This window comes from Mycteria americana, chromosome 1, assembly GCF_035582795.1.
Source record: "Mycteria americana isolate JAX WOST 10 ecotype Jacksonville Zoo and Gardens chromosome 1, USCA_MyAme_1.0, whole genome shotgun sequence".
In the NCBI taxonomy this organism is placed as follows: domain Eukaryota; kingdom Metazoa; phylum Chordata; class Aves; order Ciconiiformes; family Ciconiidae; genus Mycteria; species Mycteria americana.
The window spans coordinates 79,382,215-79,405,121 of record NC_134365.1 but is presented as its reverse complement, the minus strand read 5'-3'; the positions used below and the strand labels follow the sequence as shown (position 1 = coordinate 79,405,121).

At 40.8% G+C, this 22,907-nt stretch overlaps 1 protein-coding gene across 1 annotated transcript in view; it reads right to left on the bottom strand.

Moving 5' to 3' along the window:
- Positions 1 to 21,044, bottom strand: part of UPK3A (uroplakin 3A) — a 34,510-nt gene extending 13,466 nt beyond the window's left edge. The window contains exon 1 of the mRNA XM_075491738.1: positions 20,970 to 21,044. The gene's annotated coding sequence lies outside the window, so the exon portion shown is untranslated. The remainder of the gene's footprint in view (positions 1 to 20,969) is intronic.
- Between the last annotated feature and the right edge of the window lie 1,863 nt (positions 21,045 to 22,907).

Here is a 22,907-nt window from a genome sequence, read left to right as displayed (position 1 = left end):
ATTTGCAAAAATGCATCCCAGAATAATTTTTTTTTACATTGAATGTGAAACAACCACTCAAGAAACAATATAAGAAAAGGAAGGCAATGTTGCTCCTGACTCATATGCTTCTGAAGTTCTAAGCTTTCAGCTGATATTAGTGGCAAATATAAGGTGATAATTATTAATAATTAATAATAAACAGGCAAGATTCAGTGTAAATAGCTGCTGGGAGAGGGATGCGATAGATAAAACAATATTAGAAGTTCAGCTGTGCTGGTGTAAGTTTCTTTGCAGTCAACAGATTTGAACCTAGAGCCCTGTAAAGGGAGATAAAACTGAACGAGTAAATCCAATTATATTTATCATAAAAAGATTATATGAAAAAAGTAAGAATTGCTGTGACCAATGTCTAAATGGGGAAGCTGATGCATGGTAGAATGCAATGACTTGACTGGAGTGTTACAGTAGTAAAGAAAGCCTGTGTCTCAACTCTCATGACTCCTAGTCCAGCATCTAATGGACTGAGCTGACTCCATTGTAAGCTCATATCTAATCATAAAGTCCCCTGAAATTTTTACTTAACCTGGTAGGCAGAAACTTGTTTTTTCGTATATAAAGCTATTTAAACCTTCTCTTTCTCCTCTCAGTGTACTTCTAGTGGGACTCAGTGAGAGACATTTTGTTGACATCTGTTTTCTAAGCAGCTTCAGTTCCAATCTTATCCTTGTCTCCAGCCTGCCTACCACTGCAGTGCACTTGTCTCAGCTCTCAGTTGTTAATTACTCCCTTAAGGAAGAGTTGTTTTGTCATTAGGACCTTGGATGAGGATCCAAAAGATCATGCACAGTTAGTGGCTCCCTCTGAAAGCAACCTATTTAATCTCTGTTTTTCAAGCTGCCCACTTGTAAAATAGGAACAAAAATTAAATTATTCTGCTCTCAGCTTTTGGTGTTGTCTATTCGGTCTATGTGGGTTTGAGGAAAAGTTGGTTATTTTAGGCTCTGAAAGAAGAATTGTGTAATACAATTCACTGGTCAATTTTGGGCAGATATAGAATACAACCCTCAAACTCACTTTCAGTTTCCAAGCATTTGTGTACAGAACCTCTGGAAAGAAAGTCCTCACTATACAGCTTGCCATATATACAAGCTGTTGAAATAATTTAAATACATTTAGCTGCCAAGAGTGAGTTTCATATGAACACAGTCTAAACAGACATTCCTGCTCAGGAGCTTAGACCCAACTGTTTGGTGGTTTGGTTTTTTTTTTCATACACACAGCATTTTTTTGCATGACAGGGCTTGATTCTTGAGCAATTTGCTTTCAGTATCGCCACATACCAAAAGCTCAAACTCTGAAACTCAAGGTTTAAGCTATGTATATATGGATATGCACATCCTCATAGACAAGCTGATGAAGAGCAGGCCAGATAAGCGGACAGCAAGGTGGACTGAACAGCTGGGCTCAGAGAGTTGTGATCAGCAGCATGAAGTCCAGCTGGAGGCCAGTCACTAATGGTGTACCCCAGGAGTCAATACTAGGATCAATACTGTCTTACATCTTCATTAATGACCTAGATGATGGACCAGAGTGCACCCTCAGCAAGTTTGCAGATGATAAACAACTAAAAGAGTGGCTGATACACCAGAGGGTTGTGCTGCCATGCAGAGGCACCTGGACATGGTGGAGAATGGACCAACAGGAATCTCATGAAGTTGAACGAAGGAAAGTGCAAAGTCCTACACCTGGGAAGGAATAACCTTATACACCAGCACACAATGGGGCCAGTTGGATGGAAAGCAGCTTGGCAGAAGAGGAGCTGGGGTCCCAGTGGACAAAAAGTTAACCATGAGCCAGCAATGTGCCCTTGCGGCAAAGCAGCCAACAGCACACGGGGCTGCATGAAGATCATTGCCAGCAGGTGCAGGGAGGTGATCCTTCCCCTCTGCTCAGCCCTGGTGAGGCCACAACTGGGAGTGCTGTGTCCAGTTCTGGGCTCCCCAGTACAAGAGAGAGATGGAGCTACTGGCATGAGTTCAGGGAAGGGCAACTAAGATGATTAAAGGATTGGAGCACCTGGCATAAGAGAAGAGGCTGAGAGTGCTGCAGTTTTTTAGTCTTGAAAAGGGAAAGCTCAGGGAAGACTGGATCAATGCATATAAATACCTGATGGGAGGGAGCCTATAACAAGAAGGTAGCCAAAGGAAGAAGCACATGGAAAGACAGGACCAAATTGAGTTACTGGACTCTGTACAAAGGGGTGCCCATCAGCAGTATAAACAATCAACTAACTAAGAAGGAAAGGCTTTCTCTAAAACTCATTCAAATGATTTACAAATGCTTTGTCAGGAAGGCTACAATGCAGCATGATGTGAATTTATTTTTAAGTATACTGCAGTCAGGATAATAAAACAAGTCAGATTAGAAAATGTCCATGTGAAGCTATGTGGACAAAAACTGCTGTAATCTAGACCAGAGACCAAGCAGACTACCCGATTCACAGTATCAGGAATACAGCATGTACAATTTTATTTGAGAACACATCTTTGCTCATCCTTGTCCCTCATGTGAAGACAAGAATGAAATCCGATCCTTTGTGCTGCTTTTGGTGATAAAACAAAAGCAGATGACTTCGGCACCTCATTTGCTATGCTGGTTTGGGGATTAATAGCAAACATTCATATGCAGTGCCTGCTAAAGCATATCCCTAGTACAAAAGTCCTGAAAATGAGAACGAAAAGGTACTAAATAGACTTTGTCAAACGCGTAAGAGTTTTTCACCCTCTTTCAGTCTGGCTGTAATTCTTGTTCTACCAGACAGGCCAGAACAGTTGATTGCTGTCTTCTGCATTTTACATTAAGATATTTTCCCCTATCTTTGTTGTTAAACATTCAAGAGAAAAGCATAGGTCCAAGAGGCCATTTCTGTTTGGTAGAATTATTAAATTTCAGCAGAGGTAATTCTAGAAGTCCAGCATCCCAGGTCATTATAAACATTACAGTGCGATGTGCTATTCCAGCCTTCAATACTTCTAAAACTGGGAATGAAATAGACCCAATTTCTTCTTTCACAGCAACTGGTATGATGAATGTATTACCTGGTGACTGCATAGAGGTAATCACAGGTAATCAATAAATTGCTGTGATTTACCAAGCTTCCAGCTTGTCAGCTGAGCCACGTGCGCTGGATGTATATGACCTCCCAGGCCTTTGCAATTGTGGGTAAAATGAGTTAACTTAAACCACTTAACCTGTCATGTTTCATTACACAGCTGCAGCAGTGTAAGAGCACATTACACTGCCAATTATTGTGTATTATTTGATGAATAGTAGAGCATTAAAATGGGGAAATTTGATCATTTGCAACTATCTATACATATGGATCACACGTCAATCCCACTGGTAGCCTGAAGTGAAAAGTTTGAGCAAGCTTAATTCATTTCCTAGTTCTTCTAGCTTAAAAAAGGATTACATTTAGTTTAGTACTCATCCAATCTGACAACTTCCTACCAATAGCTCTGCTATTTCAGTGCCCTGTATAGTAGTGGCAAGACTTAGGCAGCTACAAAAAACCCAAAGAAAAGCTCCAAACTTGTACTCAGATCTTGATCAGGCAAAGCTTAATTTATGACCTGATGCTTATCTCACATGGCAATCCTTTTATTTGTTCACCTACTAGAGGGCTGCATTTCGGCTCCTGTTTACACATTTTTTGCTCTAGTTTCCATTAATCTCAATTCTTCTATTAATCAAGAATTGCAATGCTTATTATAGGTCTTTATTCCGTCCAGGTTTCTGTAAGTGCATTTATAGCCCACATAGGCCTAAAGGATCCTCTTTAGAGTCGGTTCTCCTAAATGCAATGGATATATGGGACACAACGTAGATATTTAATGAGAACCATCCAGCAGCTCAGGCATTTGCAGCTGCATTACACAGCCGTAATCCTGCTTGGTCAAAGCATTTTTTCTGCTAAAAGCTGACTAGCGATACTGACACTGACATGCTGGAATTTGGAGAACATTTGTAACACAGGCCTAATGTTATAATGCGTGGCTTTCTACATTAAATACTAAAGTACCTCACTAATCAGAGCAACAAAAATACATTTTAAGGTATATAATACATCCAGTTTTATAACAAGTCATTGCCACCATCCCAGCTGTATTACCACATAGCAATAGACATCTATCATCCAGGAGGATAGCATCATAAATACAACATCATAAATGTGAATACCACTTACAAAGCCAAAATGAGCTGAACCCCATGGAGCTACACAGATTTATACCAAATGTTATATCTGTAGTCTCCTCCAAGCAGTAATCCCTCTTAATTGACCATAGTCTGTTTTAAGTGTTCTGCAAACAATGAGAGGGAAAGACACAGGGAAGGGGAAGGCAGAGCTGTATTTCCTCTAAGGAGAAAGGTTTGATGAAAGGCATGATACAGCACATATGTGAGGGAGACAGATTTCTCAGCCTGCATAATAGACTTCCATGAGAACTAATGACTGTCAGAAAATGAACATCCTTCTATCCAAGAACACCGCATATATAGCACCATATATTTAAGAAATGCAAGCAAAGCCTTCCTGAGATGAAGCGTTACTCTGCATGCACAAACCTTTCCTTGGGGAAGGGGTGAAAAAGTGAATGAACTGCACATGCCAGATGTTCCTTGTGTTCCTTGATACTGCCAATAATTCTTTAAAAAGGACTGTTGAATAAGAGAGGAGAGAGCAGAGCAGAAATTGCTGAAGAGAACTGGGAGAGAGAAGGTGGTGGAATGAAGATTTTGAAAACACAAAGATGAGAACCAAAGCAAAAAGCTCCATGATGTCAGAAACAAAAAAAACAAAGAGACAAAGCTCTCCATGACCAATGTGAAAAGAAAGCCAGCACATACCAAGTCAAACTGTTTTTCTCTACTTATTTGTATCTCTACCAATTACCTTACACATCCCAAACACAAGGACTTGCTCTTGAAGCAACAAGTAGAAAGCAGAGGAGCAGCAAAGACCTCCTAAGCCACATGCCTGTGGCTAGCACTGCGGTTCCCCCATGTCCCTTTCCACTGCCAGGGAGCAGAGAGCGGATAATGCTAAAGCAGTGCTGAGCCTTCAGCCGGGCTGTGGGAACGTGACACATCGCAGGCGGTGTTGAATAAAGACAGTGCTGCTGTAGGAAGTGTTTCAAACTTACAAGCTGGTAAGATGGTAAAGGAGAAAGGGCTTTTTTGAAACCAAGAGGAGAAAGTCAGAACAGTAATCCACACAAAAGTCCTGAATTGTAGAAAATATTCCAGCTCACAGCAAAGCAAGTTGCAAGTGCATTCATAGCCAAGGACAAGAGTTTGGAATTATCTAAACTTTTAGCTTGAAACTACTATCAGTAATAGAATAGAAACAAAAACCTAAAAAGTTATTGGAAATTTTATTCTCTGTGCAGTGTTCACAAATGTTGTACATCACCCAGAGACATTGCCTGCCCCCTCTATCTGCCATATAGTTCAGAGACGACTTCTAGCTGTCTCATGGCCATCCTCTCTGCTGTCTGCCTGTACTCCCGCCGTGTCTCAGCATTTACCCACCAGCTGGCACTGCAGGTCTGAGGATCAGGTGTGTCCCAAGGGTTGCGGCAGGAGTGCCCTGGAGGTAGGGTAAGGACAATGCCAATGCTTCTTTCCAAGTCCTCAGCTTTGAGATCAGCTTTAGTTAATTTTAAATGTAGTAATTTGTGAAACAAGTAATCGAAAAAAGGTTTCTGGAGAAAAATCCAGGGTTAAAATCGGTTAAAAAAGCACTGATCTCAGCCTTAAGTACAAATGGTGGCAGCATCCTGTGATGGTGACAGGAAGGAATGGATTACAAACTATATAACACTGGTAAGCAGGGTAAAGAACAGTCTTCTCTGTTGGCTGCAAATGATGTTCCAATGCATTTGTAACAATAGGGAATTCAAACTATTTATTGTTAATAGCTGAGAAATGATACTACACAATTTTTAATATAATAATTTACTAATGATGAGTGCTTTGTAGGTGCTACGTATCATTATTGTTATAGATCCAGACCTTTCCCCCACACACACTTAATCTTACCACAAGCTAAACTACAATCAACTTCAGGCAGACGCAGCTTTTGTTTGAGCAAAAGCTAAGGAAGAACAGAGGGCTCCATTGTGTTGTCCATACTTTAATCAGAGCTTCCCTTATTCCACACAATACACACAGAGACATTAAGATGTGCTAATAAAACATATTCAAAGTAATATTAAATCCTAAGGCAGTGTGCAATAATTTAAATTGTTATTCCAACATCTAAATAATTTCATGGAATAATGAGTTCTATACTAATTATTTAATGACATTAGAGATCCCTATGAAATGTTGAGACAAAGTGTCTGGCAATATTACTTAATAAGTTGCATTATATTATCTGTAAACAGAGATGAAATGGTTTTGAGTCTCTTTACAAAATTATTTCCTCTCCAGGTCTCCCCACCCCCTTCCTTTTGTAACTGTTTGGGATTGCTGGGTTAGATGCATGTGTTTATTTCAGAGAACTCTTGTTTCTTCTTAAGGTATTGGTCTGTAGCTCTTAAATTAATCACATTTTGAAATGAACCTGCAGAAATTCACAGGTCATCAGAACCTCTTCTGAAGTCTAGTTTTTATGTATAGCTTAGTTTGCCTAGTTTTCCTAACAGTTCCCCAAAAAGTCTTGCATTGTACATGTTTGTGACTTTGTATGGATTTTGTTCACTGACATTTGTACATGAACGTACCATGCTCCAGTCCAGTGATCTGAGCAGCAGTCTGAAAGTCAGGATTTGGGGAGAATCTTTGACATTGGTTAGCTGATAACCAAAGAATATAATTTCAAGGCAGTTTGTTCTTACAGTTTCATCAGTGTGAGGGTGAATTCAACATTGTCAGGAATGTAAACATTCATTTTGTGAAGCTGTATATCAGAATTTGACTTTTTGCTTCCGCATCTCAGTCTGCAGAGAAATGGCCCGTGTTTGATACTCTTCTGTCTTATAGGCATCCAGAGATATAAAACTAATGAAATGTTTCATGTTGGAATTTACTCTACACACTGCAACTGCAGAATAGGCTAGTATCTCCCAGGAAAATCACACATTTTCTTCCAAAAATCTTTTCTTTGGTCAAAGTAGTGAGATCTGATCCAAAGCCTGCTAAAATGAAGTCTCCTGCATCTTCAAAGAGATTAGAGTCTATAATGATTTGAAAGAAATGTACTATAAAAGGTGTAGAGTCTATAATGATTTGAAAGAAATGTACTATAAAAGGTGAACTGTAATTCATCTTACCAGCATTATGAAAAGCCTCATCTAAAGAAAAAAATAGTCTGAGGAAGTATAGATTCTTGTTTTTATAGAGCATATTAACTGCACTGACCCTTTTTAAAACATTTGTTCATCCACTGAAATATTTATGAGCAAAGTTAACATCCCCATTAACATTTAATATTCTTTTTCCCCCCTTGCACCAAAATACCAGATGATGGATGAAAGTGATAGCTTGAGGGCTGAAGACACAGGGCTTAGTGATAGCAATCTCTCACCTTTACATAGCACTTTCTCATCCAGATGAAACTGGGCACTAAAGCCAACTTGCTTTACAAGCTAGTTCAGAGCTCTTGAAAGTGGTCAAGGTTACAGTGACAGAAGAGAATGGTTTCTGTCAGTCCTAATTTAAGAGCACATTTGTGTGTGATCGGGTGTATACGCGCTTATTTGCTCTTACACTTCAACCTGACCTGCAAGAACAGAGTTCTACTGGCTGGCTGTATAGCTTCTTTCAATCTTCCAGCTCTTTGACTAAGATCTAAAGTCATTGAAACCTGGGCTTCTAAATCTATATTTACACTTATTTACACTATTTTAATGAAATACAATAATTACATTTGTAGCATGAGTTAAATGGGTTAAAAAAAAAAATTCACTTCACATATAAAGCTTAGTTATCCAAGCTAGAGAATTTTTAACCTGTCTTACTAGAATTCTATTTTGGACATTGAATGAGAGTTAGACAAGTCTCGAATTTTAGGATGAAACTCTTCCTAGAATGAAATAGTGTTTATAAGACATACGGCACAGAATACAAATATCCTTCAAGTACCATGGAGGGAAAAAAACCACACAGAATAAAATAACCTGCACTTCTCCATTATGTATATCTTAAGTTGCTGCAACTAATATTTATATTTCTATTATATTTCAGCTGGACATAGAAATCCCATGAGAGATGCTGTCTTTACTGTGCAAGTCTCTATACAAACACGGAAGAATAGCCTCCACCTTGAAAAGCTTGCAGTATAATTAGGTAAGTGAGGAAGGAAAGAGACATGCACAGAGCGTAGTTGCTACCAACAAGAACATCATTCTTTAAAATACTGTTGTCCAATTACTGACATTACCAGAAAAGCCCTGGATGTCACAAAGTGAGATTTGTTTTCCAGATCACAGAATCACACAGAATCATGGAATCACAGCATTGTATAGGTTGGAAAAGACCTTTAAGATCATCGAGTCCAACCGTAAACCTAACACTGCCAAGTCCACCACTAAACCATGTCCCTAAGCACCACACCTACATGCCTTTTAAATACCTCCAGGGATGGTGACTCAACCACTTCCCTGGGCAGCCTCTTCCAATGCTTGATAACCCCTTCAGTGAAGTAAAATTTCCTAATATCCAGTCTAAACCTCCCCTGGCACAACTTGAGGCCATTTCCTCTCATCCTATCATTTGTTACTTGAGAGAAGAGACCAACACCCACTTCTCTACAACCTCCTTTCATGTAGTTGTAGAGAGCAATAAGGTCTCCCCTCAGCCTCCTTTTCTCCAGGCTAAACAACCCCAGTTCCCTCAGCCACTCCTCACAAGACTTTTGCTCCAGACCCTTCACCAGCTTCGTTGCCCTTCTCTGGACACGCTCCAGCACCTCAATGTCTCTTGTAGTGAGGGGCCCAAAAATGAACACAGTATTCGACACGCGGCCTCACCAGTGCCAAGTACAGGGGCACGATCACTTCACTAGTCCTGCTGGCCACGCTATTTTTGATACAAGCCAGGATGCCATTGGCTTTCTTGGCCACCTGGGCACACTGCTGGCTCATATTCAGGCGGCTTTCAACCAACACCCCCAGGTCCTTCTCTGCCAGGCAGCTTTCCAGCCACTCTTCCCCAAGCCTGTAGCGTTGCATGGGGTTGCTGTGGCCCAAGTGCAGGACCTTGCACTTAGCCTTGTTGAACCTCACACAATTGCCCTCAGCCCATCGATCCAGCCTGTCCAGGTCCCTCTGTAGAGCCTTCCTACCCTCAAGCAGATCAACACTCCTGCACAACTTGGTGTCATCTGCAAACTTACCGAGGGTGCACTTGATCCCTTTGTCCAGATCATTGATAAAGATATTAAACAGAACTGGCCCCAACACAGAGCCCTGGGGAACACCACTTGTGACTGGCTGCCAACTGGATTTAACTCCATTCACCACCACTCTTTGGCTGGCCATCCAGCCAGTTCTTTACCCAGTGAAGAGTACACTCATCCAAGCCATGAGCAGCCAGTTGCTCCGGGAGAATGCTGTGGGAAACAGTGTCAAAGGCTTTACTGAAGTCTAGATAACATCCGCAGCCTTTCCCTCATCCACTAGGTGGGTCACCTTGTCATAAAAGGAGATCAGGTTGGTCAAGCAGGACCTGCCTTTCCTGAACCCATGCTGGCTGGGCTTGATCCCTTGGTTATCCTGAGGCAAATGACCCCTCAGATTTATAGTTTGCTTTATATACTGATTTCTGAACAGTTTGACCCATGCTCCTTCTTCCCCCTGGTAGTATAGTCTGTGTCTGTAGAGGAACTGTGCAGGCAGCATGCCTTTCCTTTCATGCAGTCCAACTCCATTATGCCCCACAGGAAGACAAGGTATTTTCTCCTTTTCTCCATCCAGAAGTGCTTTCACTCCAGCTCAAGCTTATGAGTTACTCAGATTAGCACAGAATGGCTTTGCACCATGCACAGAGAGAAACACGCATGGTTCATAGTGTCCTATTTGTGCACAAGAGATCTATTTTATTGATCCAATCCCTGATCTCAGGCCTGGCCTTATTAATCTCTGTCTTCCTGAGGACCCATCTCTCCTGTGCTTCTGAATAAACCCTGCAGTGATCTAGCTTAGAAGGTAGTACTTGCAATTGCTGTTATTGCCAAGATAAAAAAACAAACAACAGAGAAGGAGATTAATTATGGTGCCAGGATTCAGGTGTTTCTAAATTGCCATTTTTCCATTGGTGGTGTCCTTTCGGTCTGCAGGTGCATACTTACAGCCTTACACAGTGACTATGTGGTCACAGCTAATGAACGGTCTGCTTGTTAAAGTTGCACTTGTGGAAACAAAGCCCTTCAGGTTTCTTAGTGTTCCTTACAGAGTTTCAGACATAACACATTTAAGAGATGTGGAGCAAAAACTTGGGAGGGGAATTGTCTTCAGATAATGAATATATGGTTATGAACTAGGAAGTGGAGCACTAAAAAACATAAATCAGAAGACCCTAACAACCAGGGCTGTTTCAGCATTGCCTGATCACTGCACTTAAGTGTCTTACAGTTCTGTCTCTAAGTGTAAAGCCTGATATAATACTATATTACTAATTGATATTCTGCTGTAACTACTGTTGTATCTGTGCAGCATTTTGTATTATATGATTTATGCTGACTGAAGTCAATGTGTAGTCTTTCCATGGCCGATTGATTGGGACTATGTGAATATCTTTCAAGATACCCTACAGGAAAGAAAAATAAGTCATTATACTTACTCATGATTGAAGGGAAGCGAGAAACGCAGCACATACTCACTCCCCAGGTCAGAGAGCTGAGAGTGAAACCAATAAAATGTTTACTGACATTATAAGCACTTTGTGAGTAGGATGTCCATGACATTAACAGCACTAGCAATTCTAGAAAGGGAGGACTAAAAATGTATCTAGTGAAGATAAAGAAGAAATATAGATAAAGAGCACTGTTACTGCCCAAGAATGAACCCATTTGTCTCTGGCTTAGATTTAATCTAGCATGAGACACCTACCTGTAATGTATTTGCACTTTTAAATTGCAATGCCATTGCTGAGTCCATGATAAAGGAAGCTGACATTTTACAGCAGGGTTAGGAATGGTTGGCTAAATAAACATTGCGTACAGATCTATATCTGAAAAAGACATTTTGGTACACAGTTTCCAGTATCACTCACCATAAGAACCCAGATGCTGATGTACCCAACTACACAGTCCACAGATGGTATTGCCTGAAGTCCCAGAGCCAGGGGTGGGTTTGTATTCCAGCTGTCTGAGGCTGAGAAGTTCTGTTCCCATTTTACAGCTGTAGAGCTGGAGCAGAGTAAGTTGATAGATATATGGGAGGACTGAACAGGAAGGAGGGGGATGGCACAGGAACTGAATACGTCTCTTTTCCATCCTTCATCAGTCGTGCGTTGAGTAGGCTGACAGCTTGGAGAGAGGGTGACATGCCAGGGTATGTCTTTCTGCCTCGGATGAGTGGCTGGCATGCTGCTAGAAGCCCAGAGGGGCTTTGAGATGCTCCCAAGCTGTTCAGATGAGAGGTGACAGCTTGCCTCCGTAGCAGGCAGTAACTTCAGCAGAGTTGGAAACTCCAGGGGAAACAGGAGCTCACAGCCACTAACTTGCACTGGTACCTCTTTCGAGATATTGCAGGTACCTGGTCCTAGGCCTGCAGTGGCCACGTTGTGGCCAAAAGTCAGCCGTGTGCCAAGTTTGGCACTGAGGCCAGAGGTTCCCAAGCCCTTCACTGGAAAGGTGGCACCCTTTCCTGGTTTGAATCCGCATAACTGGGACAGCTGGAGAGAAGGCTGCAAGGTCCATGAGAGAGCTGATGTTTGGAGCAGACTGCCATCAGCAGCAGATTTCAAAGGGACTCCTGCCCCTCATCTCTGCCTGCTCAATAGGGGCAGGATGAGTTGCAGCATGCATAGAGGTTGTGGGTACTCCCACACCAAACTACCTTTTCTATTCTCACTTGCTTTCACAGTGGCAAACTTTGCACTGTCTCTGACTCCAGACTTCACATCAGGGGGCACAGCACAGACCCTCTGCTCCCTTGGGCCAGGAGCCCGGGGGATGCCACAGCCAGCAGGGCAGGGTCCTCATGGGGCAGGGCCCATCACATAGCCCCAGGCAAGCAGGACAGGCCTGCTGGTGCAGGGGAAGTGGACAGGGTCCAAGCCATCAGGCAAGGTTGTGGTAATGAAGCAGGTCCATCTTCAAGACAGGAAAGCAATCCACAAGTCAGGATCAGGTCCAGTGATGATCACCAGTGATGATCACCAGACAGATCCCAGTAACCACCAGGCAGATCCATGGTGAAAAGACACGCATAACATCAAGCCAGAAAGTCAGCCCACAGGTCCAGATCAACAGGGTCCATGGTCAGGCAAGGACACAGCTACAGCTGAGCTAAAGACCAACACACATCTCAGGCAGGGGCCATAGCACAACACTGGGCTTAAATAGACCCCTGGGCCCATGGGCAGGGGTGTGGTGGAGGCCCCACGTGAGGCTGGTCAGGAACATTTAGGCCTATTTGGTGCCCTCAGGGGTTTGACACTTCAGTAGAGTTGCCTCCATTTACAAGGAAATGAAAGAGCATTAAGTTTGAAAGATGTCATGCTGGTATTACTTCTTTTTATAAATGGCTCACTTTAGAGGTTTACATAGCAGAAGAAAAACCTGTATATTTTAACTGAAAGAAAAATATACGTTTTAATTGTGTGCCACTTTGTTTACTGACTTAAAGCTGCCATTACTCTAGGAGAACAAGGGAAGAGAAAGCCCATGTCTCCCTTGGAAACCCATATTCAGTAAAGTGGGAACATTTCAACACATGTAATTGATTTATACTTCAAGAAAATGAATGATTTTTTTCCTCCCCACTCCTAAGCTGCTTGATTGGAAAGTAATTGCTCTGCTTTCAGGAGGCAAAGAGAGTTATAGATCCAAGGCTTACGTCAAAGCTGGTAGCCTCAATGCCACATCAAAGCCACACAAAGGTGGCTGTGAGTGAAACCAGATAAATGCGGTGATAGTCAGTCAGCATGAGCACTGGCCAACTGAGACAATATTTATACATCTGCAGGGAGTGTATTTTATTTAGTGTTTAGAAGGTGGTCATTTGATCAACCAGAGCTTGAGTTTGTTTGGTGGGGATGAAGGGGCGGGGGGGGCTGTGAAGGTCCAACCAGATGTTCTCCTTGAAGACTCCAGTGCCGATTTCTTACTCCCTGTTGCCACCTAGTGAATTCAAATGTGATTTCATGCCTGCTCTGCATTTAGGGGGTTTTGGTTTTTTGTTGTTTGCTTTGTTTTCCCCATTTGAGATTTTTGTTTATTTTGTTTTCTGAGGCAAAAATAAAGTAGAGGGGAAGCCCACAAAATGTAACCATTGCTGGGAAGGAGTGGAGAGAGCTTTTTCTAGCACATTTTCAGGTCTGATATTCTGCTATATGGCCAGATGCAGGCAAACTCAGGAAAGCTCTCATAAACTCCTACACTCATAAATTTTTACTCATGATCCTCTAAGTGCACACTGGTTGCCTGGTACCTCACCATTACAGTAGGATATACTGTTGCTTCTTATTCTCCCACTGCAACAACAAGCTTCCTCCTCATCAGCTCCTGCCACTTTCTCATTTTGGCTTCTTTCTTCTCCCTCTCCGCTTTTATGACTCCTGTCCTTGCAAATCTTGGTCTTCATGCTACCTCCCTCCCACTCTCCCTTACTATAAGCAAGACACCTTCTCCATGTCATGTTTGGGAAGTAAATATCTCCTTCAGTCACTGTCATACGTTTTGGCAGGAGTAATGAAACTCCCTGATTGGTCCTAATTCTGCCCCCTGCCATGGCCCTGAAACATCAGGAAAGGGGTGTGATACAAGGAGAACTTCTGGCCAAGATGCTAAACTGGGCCTTGGGATCTCCAGTTCCTGAATCTCTTCTAGCTTTTTGTGTGACTTTGGCAAGTCACTTAATTGTCATGTGCCTCAACTGCTCTTATCCTGAGGATGCCCCTGGTCTTTATGCTTTGCATTGTGAGTCTGCTTTTATTATTAAAAAATGTGGCAACATGAAACAGGCATCACAGAACTTGTCAACAGATAGAGAGTATCATAGTATCTGATATATAACATTCACCCCTCTGCACTAAAACAAAGCTTGGTTGATTTCTCTGTGCCTTTGTTGCCATCTGGCTGGCCTTCCCTCATTTATTCTGCTATTTTCCTTATGCTTTGAAGTTCTCAAGGGCAATATGGAATACAGAGTAAGTAAAAACTGTGCATTTCTGCTCCTTAGTAAAATAAGAGTGAGTAGACTCATCATAGTTAGACAACATTGCTGTTGTGAATAACAACCTTATTGATTTACATCAGCACCTAAGAGATTCTTTGAGAGACATCGCGTCTTACACATTAGTAATTTGATCAACAAAAGAAAGATCTCAACAAGGTAATGCCTCAAACAAACATCCCTTGTTCAATTTAATACTAAACGAAGCAATAAATTATGGGAGTGAAACACTTGAAAATCTCAGAAGCAAAAATAATCACCCCTTGGAAATGTCAAACATTTATTTTACTGTTTCTTTGCAGGGGAAAGGTTTGGCTGCAGAGGTGCTTCATTTATAAATTACAAAAGACCTGCTGATTAGAAAAGCCAGTACAATTAAAAGATCATTCTCCTCAAAGAAACCACACATTTATTCTAGGAGAATTGTGTCTCTGGAATAGCATCTAAGATCAAGGGAATTTATTAGCTGAGGTCAGAAAATTAACAGGTGTTTTTGAACTTTGCAGTTCCAAGGCATTTTACAGCTAAAGATTTCCAAACTCAATACTTATGTATGGTCGTGTCACTGTTATGTATAAAAACATCCTGGAAGACATTCAGCTTCAAAAATGGTCTGTAAGGTAAGAACTTAGGTATCTTTGATGCAGACCAAGGACATCCTATATATTGGAGCATTCCAGTTATGTGTAGGTAGTTATTATCAAGAAGTATATAATAGTTCTATAATTTCATTTGCACATAAGAATTTCTTCCCCCATGCCACCTAAGTACTGCTGACAGTAGCGTAAAGGAAAGTAGCAGAAAATTGTAATTTATGACAGGGAATGGACACTGCTGATAAAGTTGCAGGTGACACTAAAATTGGCAAAAAGGTGTATAATGATAGAGATAAAGCAATGCACAAACTGACCTTGAGAGCCTAGTAAAATGCATAGCCAGATGCAAATATTACACATCTGAACAAGGAATGTAAACCTCATCTATGGATAGGGGAACACAAAGCTTCAAATCAGTCATTCTGAGAAGGACTGAAAGATCACAGGGAGGAATGAACTGACCCCAGAGAGAAAACTGCCATTGGGATGCTGAGATAAAAATGACTCGTCATTCTTTGAGAGTGGAAATCGGGAGGTATTTTTACTAAAACATTAAGACAACATGATGAAGATCACTGGAAGCAATGATGTCTGCATAAAATTCCATAAATTTCTTATTATAAAGATTTCCATTTGTCCAAAAATAATGCATGAAGAGAGAACATGGTTACAGCACATGAGAGCCTCTGCAGGAAGAAAAGACCACCTACTCTAATCTCTTACTTTCATCTAAGAGAAAGACAGGAAGAAGCAAGGAAGGAAAATGAAGCCTGGCAAACACAAAGCCTGGCAAAGCCTTGTCCATAAAAAACTGAGAGTAACTTTTTAAACATAAACATGAACTAATTGAACAAGCCATGACAAATGATGCACTAATGAATCACTGGTGAATTCAAATCATTATTGGATAACTGTAGGGTAGAAAGCAGAAGTTACATGGATAATGCAGCAGTGGTTCAAAAGCCATGTTCTGTGGCATGCAGGTGTGAGACTGAATCATTTAGTGCTTCCTTCTAGGTTTAAATTGCACATTCTGAACAAGAATGATTTTCAGATTTCCTGAGAACAGTAGCATCTAAACCAGCGTCATCTCTTTTCCAGCCATTTCCCTGTGTTGGAAGAGTTACAAAAGTAGAATTTATACTAGTATCAATATTATTCTTCAAACTTTAAACTTCAATGTTCAGAATTTATTCTCTCATAATACAGGATCCGATTCTGGTTTTACTTAGGGGATTTATTTCACATCCATTACTGTAACTGATTTACTTCTGAGGTAGGCAGTAGTTGGCCTTTAGTTACAGTAATTTTTATTTTCCACTAATTAAGAATTTTTGGAGGTTTAGATATTGCCTAACAAAATAAATTACTATTAATCTCAGTTTTCAAGAGATACCGCCTTTGATTGTAGGACAGTTCTTCTAGATAAGGTTGTAATGTATCTTTATAGGAAGAAAGGGAATACTCTGCATCTTGAATGCATTACATGTAAAAATGGACTTAAATTAGATGGGAAGAGAGTAAAAGAGTCGAAGTCTCAAGTGGGAGTGAGGTGAACAACCTAAGTACAGAAGGGCCTAGCTGTTACTCTTGTATCCAGTTTACAGCTGACTGCCAGCCTCTCAGAAAAGCTTTCTGCCTTTTATCCTATCTTTCCTTCAAAAGCAGGGGAAGTCTATGTGTACGGAAGAAAATTCGTGAGAGGACATCAGAAGACAGAATATTCTGTACTAGAAACTTCTCTCCTCTGGTTGGTTTTGAAGGAGCTGCTAACCGAAATGAAATGGCAATGGCTCCCTCTAGTGAATTGCACTCCAACAGACACGCAGGTGTGCAACCATGGGGACTCCTATTTTTTTTGCCAGAACATCCCCAGAACTCTTTTTCAGATTCAGTACTATCACATACTAATTGCAAAACAAAACACTCAGATCTAAATCCCCGGGACTTTAGAAAAGCTTAAAATGCATCTGTATCTAACTATATGAAGCTGTAGTCCATATTCTGTACCGGGCCAGTCAACCAAACTGTTCTTCTACAGCCAAGATGAGAAACCCTTTGGCTCCTTGGACTTACGCTGATAAGAACAGGCTTGAGGAGGAGTCTGCGGGTGCTCCAGTTATGCTCATATTTCACCCTTCCTCACAAAAAACAGAGGGTCAGGCCCAAGGGACCTCAGTATCCATTTCTCCATCTCTGGCAAGGAGAAGGAGAAACAGGAGTTCTAAGACGTATGGAGAAAAAGGTTTTTAGCAGAGGCTGTCAAACTGTCATGCCTAACTATCAACATCTTAAATACTCCTCTGCCTTTCAGATTGTTCATTTCAAGTGCACAGCCTGTTGTCTTCTCTCATGCCAGCTAACATTGCATCTTTTTTTTCCCTCTCTTTCCAAGCCCTGAGCCTCACCTCTCTCCTTTCACTCCATTTCTGCAAACGACAGGTACAACAGTAACAAAAGAGAACTGGTGTTTCTGTTTGTCCTTCAAGATAAAATGAACTCCTGAAAGGAATCACCAGTTATTCTAAACATTGAGATATGAACTGTGTCTTCATGGTTATTACTATTTGCGCTACATAAACCCCTTGCAAAAGCTTTTAGTGCAGCTATAAATACAGAAATGTTTTCTTGTCACCTAGTTATTTTATTGCTTTTCCCTTCTGAATTGATATTAATTAATCAAGATTGCTGCCTGCAAGGTGCTCAATGACATGCTCCATGTAAAGCAGTCATGGAAAGCACGTTTCCCCTGACTGTGGAACAGAATGAGACAGTAGCTGAACTGGACATAATATTCCTCCAACTTAATTCCTGTGATGTCTTAGATTAACAATGTAATTCTGAGCTTCTTCCGCAAGAGAGGTATAAACGTCTTTACTGCCAACAAGCACTGTTCAACAAATGAGTTTACGGCCATCTTTCATAAGTGTTGCACAATCTGGAGTGTGAATGTGACTATGGGCATATAGCAAGATTCACATATCCTTCCTGTGTGGCATTGGATAGAATTAAGCAGGCTGAAAATTAAAGTTTCCTGGGCTGCCTTACCCACTGGGGAAGACATCTGGGACTGGTGGAAGGGAATCTGGGAGCTGAGATTCCAGACAGTGTTGGTCTAGATTACATAGTTAATGGTAAACTAGGAGTGAATTAAATCCACCATAAGCTTGGTCATATTCTTAGTGCACGTGCACAGTAACATCTTTTCCCTTGAATTGGGTAGTAAACTAGCTTGCCTTAAAGCTAGTGAGGAAGGAAATAAATCATTTTACAAACAGGCAAAGCAAGGGGTGCTGTCATCAACTTCAAAAAGACTACAGAGTCTGCAAAGGAAAAACTGAATTATAAATCTTCAGCTCAAACGTTATTTCACCCTTTATCTTTGACTGTGAAACCTGGAAATCCACCAATGTTCTGTAAAATCTCAGAATGCCTTTTGAAGGCAAGTACCCCAGGAAAACATTTGTTAATGTATATAATGAATTCTTAGTAAGTGTCAAGATTGCCCATCAGCTTTGTCCAGAGAAGACAGATAACTACGTGAGACACAAAGGAAGTGAAGCCAAAGTATCTACTGTGACGAGCATGCCTTTGGGCAGACCAAGAACAGAAGGAAAGAGGTCAATCAAAAGAATCCCTCTGCTGAACAATACTGAGGAAGGGAAAGTGTATTGATTTTTAATCTAGAAAATACGTAAAGCATGGCCCAGGATTAACAGGGATAGAAGAATCTTGCTCATAACCTCAGCAATGTTCATCAGGCTGGAGAGAAGTGAAGTAATAGTGTCCTAGTTTTACTGACCACATTTCAACAAGTAGAGATCTTCAATAGCTTTGATTTTTTATTTTGAATTAAGAAGGCATCATCTGGGGAAATTATTTCCCATAGGAATGATTAGAGGTGACACTGTTTGAGAAAAACTACTTGATCATTCAGATTCAGATTCAAAGTAATTTTGAATGCTTTCTCTATAGCTTCCTGTAGTAGTCCATCCTGCCTCCATCAGTATCTCAAACCATTTCCACAACTGGCAATACAAGAGGAAATTTGTAATGGCTATCTTGTTTTTGCAAATAGCTGGGTGCAGCTCAGTTGCTCCTGGATATTTAGTTTTGGATATGGGTGCTTTGCACATCGTAACAGCTTCACATGTATTCATCTTATGCAGCCTAACCAGTTGTAGTTTTTGACTGGTACTTTAGCTGATATTTCTATATTGCCAACTTTTACATCTTAAAATTGTGCATAATATGGATGAGTTGTGGTTATAAGGGAAAGGATATTGAAAAGAATGAGTTTGTAGTCATTGCTATATTACTTTGCCTTTTATTTTTTTCTGATTAAAAAACCCAAGTATTTTATTTTTTTCTAGTTTTCTTCCTGTCCTGTTTTATTTTTACCCCTTTGTTTTCACATGTATCTTACTCAGCTCTGACACTTCCCAAGCTGTTGCTCCCAGAAGACACACAATAATGTGAAGCATGTGGGTTAGGACAAGTCATACATTTTACTGTAATTTGGCCTATTAAAATGATCAGGAGTGTTTCAGGGAAATGTGAAAGGACTTTGTAATAGAAGTCTGAAGAGTAGCAGTCTGATTTCTGCCATGGAGAAATCTTTTAATAGCAAAACACAGAAGGAACTAACAGAAGTGAATACGGTGTCCAGATTTTCCAAAGGACAAGCAAAATTTACTAATGCAGGTCAAACTTGGTTGGTTTGTGAAATAAAATTAAATCATCTATTTCTGTGTGCCACAGGATCATGTGAGGGGGTGAAGAACGAACAGAATAGTCAGATTTGATATGGTGACGTTGTGTAGAACTGGTTGCGTTCTCCTGTCTTTCAGCGCATGTAAAGCATGCAAAGGTCTTTTTTGCTCATCACTTCCTGAGAACCTATTTTTAATTATCACGTACGTGCAGATTAAGAGTCTGTTTTAACATACAGTCTGAGCTGAGATCACAGAGAAAAGGTGGGAAAAGATTAAGTTACTCAGTAAGACCTAAGAAAGAAAAAAATTCCCAACAGACAAAGGAAGTCAGTAGAAGAGTCAGACACCAGATTCAGGACTGCAGGCCCTCCAGCAAAGTATTCTCTGCACTGCGCTGGATATCTCTTTAAAATGGGACATTTTATCCTTAATAGAGAAAGCAAATGTAATTAAATGAAAAACCAGGAAATGGCTTTTGATAACTCATTTGCTCTAGGGAGTTGTACTCTGGCAGACAGAGAGAAGCTTCATCTTCCATGTTGTACCTGACACTTTCTAGTTTAAAGAGAATTTAGGAAGATGCATTGGAGAACAATCAGATAATGTAGAATGAAAAGTACTTGATCTAGGTTTGATAGTATTGTGCAATACCACAGGGATATTACTCATGGATTTGAAACCTCAGAATGAATACATAAATGAATACATAAATGAAAATATCAGTGGAAACATAATAGCTAGTGCTTTGCATGTTTCCAAAAAATGACATATATACTTCTTAAAATAGCTATAACAGCTTCTAGGGCAGGTAGACATGTGCCACAGCATACCGTGATTTCGGATGAGTGAAGAACAGTTGTTGAGGAATTGAACAATAAACTAACGTATGGCACCTTTGATCATTTCTCAACACTCAATTGGGTTGTATACCAATAAACACGAAATATTTCTCAATGGTAATGGCACATTCAAAAGATTCAGTATATTTCCATAAAACATCAATTCGTTCAAAAAGTAAACACAGATGCTAACCACAGGAAGATGTCAAAGATATTAATGAGAACACAATACACGTTCTCTTAATGTACAAGCCATCTGTAGTAAGCAGCTAAAGGATATTTTGAAGAGGAGGTTGTCTATTATTTTAGATATGAAGAGAATGTTCTGTCAGCCTGCAAATTTTACTCTTTTTCCTCTCTCATGGCTATAAACTGCACAATGCAACAGTAACAACTGAATTGGGAGGTGAAAGACACAAAACAATCACTAACCAGTTGGTTTAGAGAGAAAGTCTTCTGATGGACAGGTTATTTGTAATTTTTCTCAATGGGCTTTTTCCCACTTTCTCCAGACTGGTCCTTTAAAGCCAGACTAAATTACTAAGGAGACTAGTGGTGTGAAAGCTGAGTGCACAATTCCTAGTGTGTGTGCTGACTGTCTGAGGTGCTCCCAGTGCCTCACGCACAAATGGAAAGAGTGGGAAATATTTCTAGTTTGTGTTCAGAACAAGGATATTGCCTGTGTTCAACAAATGACATATCCAAAGAAGTCTCTGTTAATGCAATGCTGAGTTTAAGGAGAGGTTTTGCAGAGAACCAGGCAGATGAGCTCAGGCACTGTGTCATATTAATACTGTGAATTGGCTGCCAGACGGGCGCTGGCTCATCTTCTGGGTGACTTGGAGAAGAGGTTAAAACCCACACAACTATATATGTTCATAACTACAGTGAGCTAGCTAGAAAAACTAGAAGAGAGGCCACATGCCTAGATTTCTAGTGCCCTACCAAAAGGAAAATAAAAAGCTTTTGCTACTGGTATGTAAGAGATTTATATATCTTTATGTGTGTTAATGGTAGTTACTCAGTGCTTTGATGGGTATATCACTGTAAATTCTCAACACAAAAATGATTGACTCAAAAGAGAGAAGCCAAAATAGAAATCAAATTATGTGTCAACCAGCTCTTGATAAGCTTCACTGGATGCATCTTCTGAATTGGCTCATCCTCAGGCTGTCATGATCGCGTAGCTGAGAACATGCTTGAAATGATTACCATTCTGGCTTTTAAATTTAAAGACAGCTGATTGAATCAGCTTAAGTATTAACCAATTTTATCCCCATTTTATCTAATTGGAATCTCAGTAATGGAACATCCCAGCCCTTTCACATCTTGTTATGGAGACACGTATTTCTGGCACAGCTGGATGACTGAACTGTTGCTCAAAACAGCCGTTATGATATTTTTGTCAGCTCCTCCCAAAGAATTCAGGGAGGGTTTTTTTGCCTTGTTTTCATGCCTGAGTCAGCATTTGGTAATTATTCTGTGTACGTGCCTTGCCAAACTGTTCTTGTCCTCTAATCCCTGAAGTGGCTGATGAAATGCGTCGTCATTGCAGGGAGGTGCATCTGCCACAGAGGCTGCCCTCTCCACTTACTTGATACACTGCAGTGTCAAGAGTAATGACTGAGTTTGGTTTGTAAGCAAGTTTCAGCCACTCATACTACCATTACATACCTTTTCCTGGTCAGTGTTTTCTGGAGCAGATTCTTGCTTATGACTTTGTCCATAGCTATTTGTCAACAAATTCCTCTGCAAAGGCCTGAGGGAAGAGGCCCGTGAGCAGGTTGCTCTTTGGGGATATTCTCATCTCAAGCAGTTATAAAACTATAAAGCAGCTTATTGTTTTATGCAGCATATAAAGGTTCACTGTGGAAATCAGAGTACCTCAGTTTCAACAGCTCCCATAAACAACCCTTTCTTGAAGTTTTTCAGTGTACTGTAACTCCAGACTAACTGCTTCTACTGTGTTTCTGCATTTTGTGTGTGAGATCAGCCTCTTTAATGCCAGAAGGAGGGACAGGAGGGCATTATATGGCCTTCTAAACTAAGCCTCACTGCCTCCTTTCTACTTTTTGAAGCAATACAATTGTTAAGGTAAAGTAAGACCTCTCCTAAGGAGGAAGAGTCCTGCTCTGCTCTCTTGTCCTCTACTGCCTTCTCTTTGCATTCTGTGCTCCAAACAGGGTAGTAGCAGGCTCCCATGCGAGCAGGCAGCAGATGAGGCAGGGGGCAGGAGGTGGGAGTCTTAACAAGAGAGTCACTTGCCTACACAAAGGCTGCTGAACATATCCTGTCAAAATTGGTTTTCATGGAAAAGTATTTATTTGGTGTATTTTTTGTTTAAGATAAGGTACTTTTTTTGTTGACAAG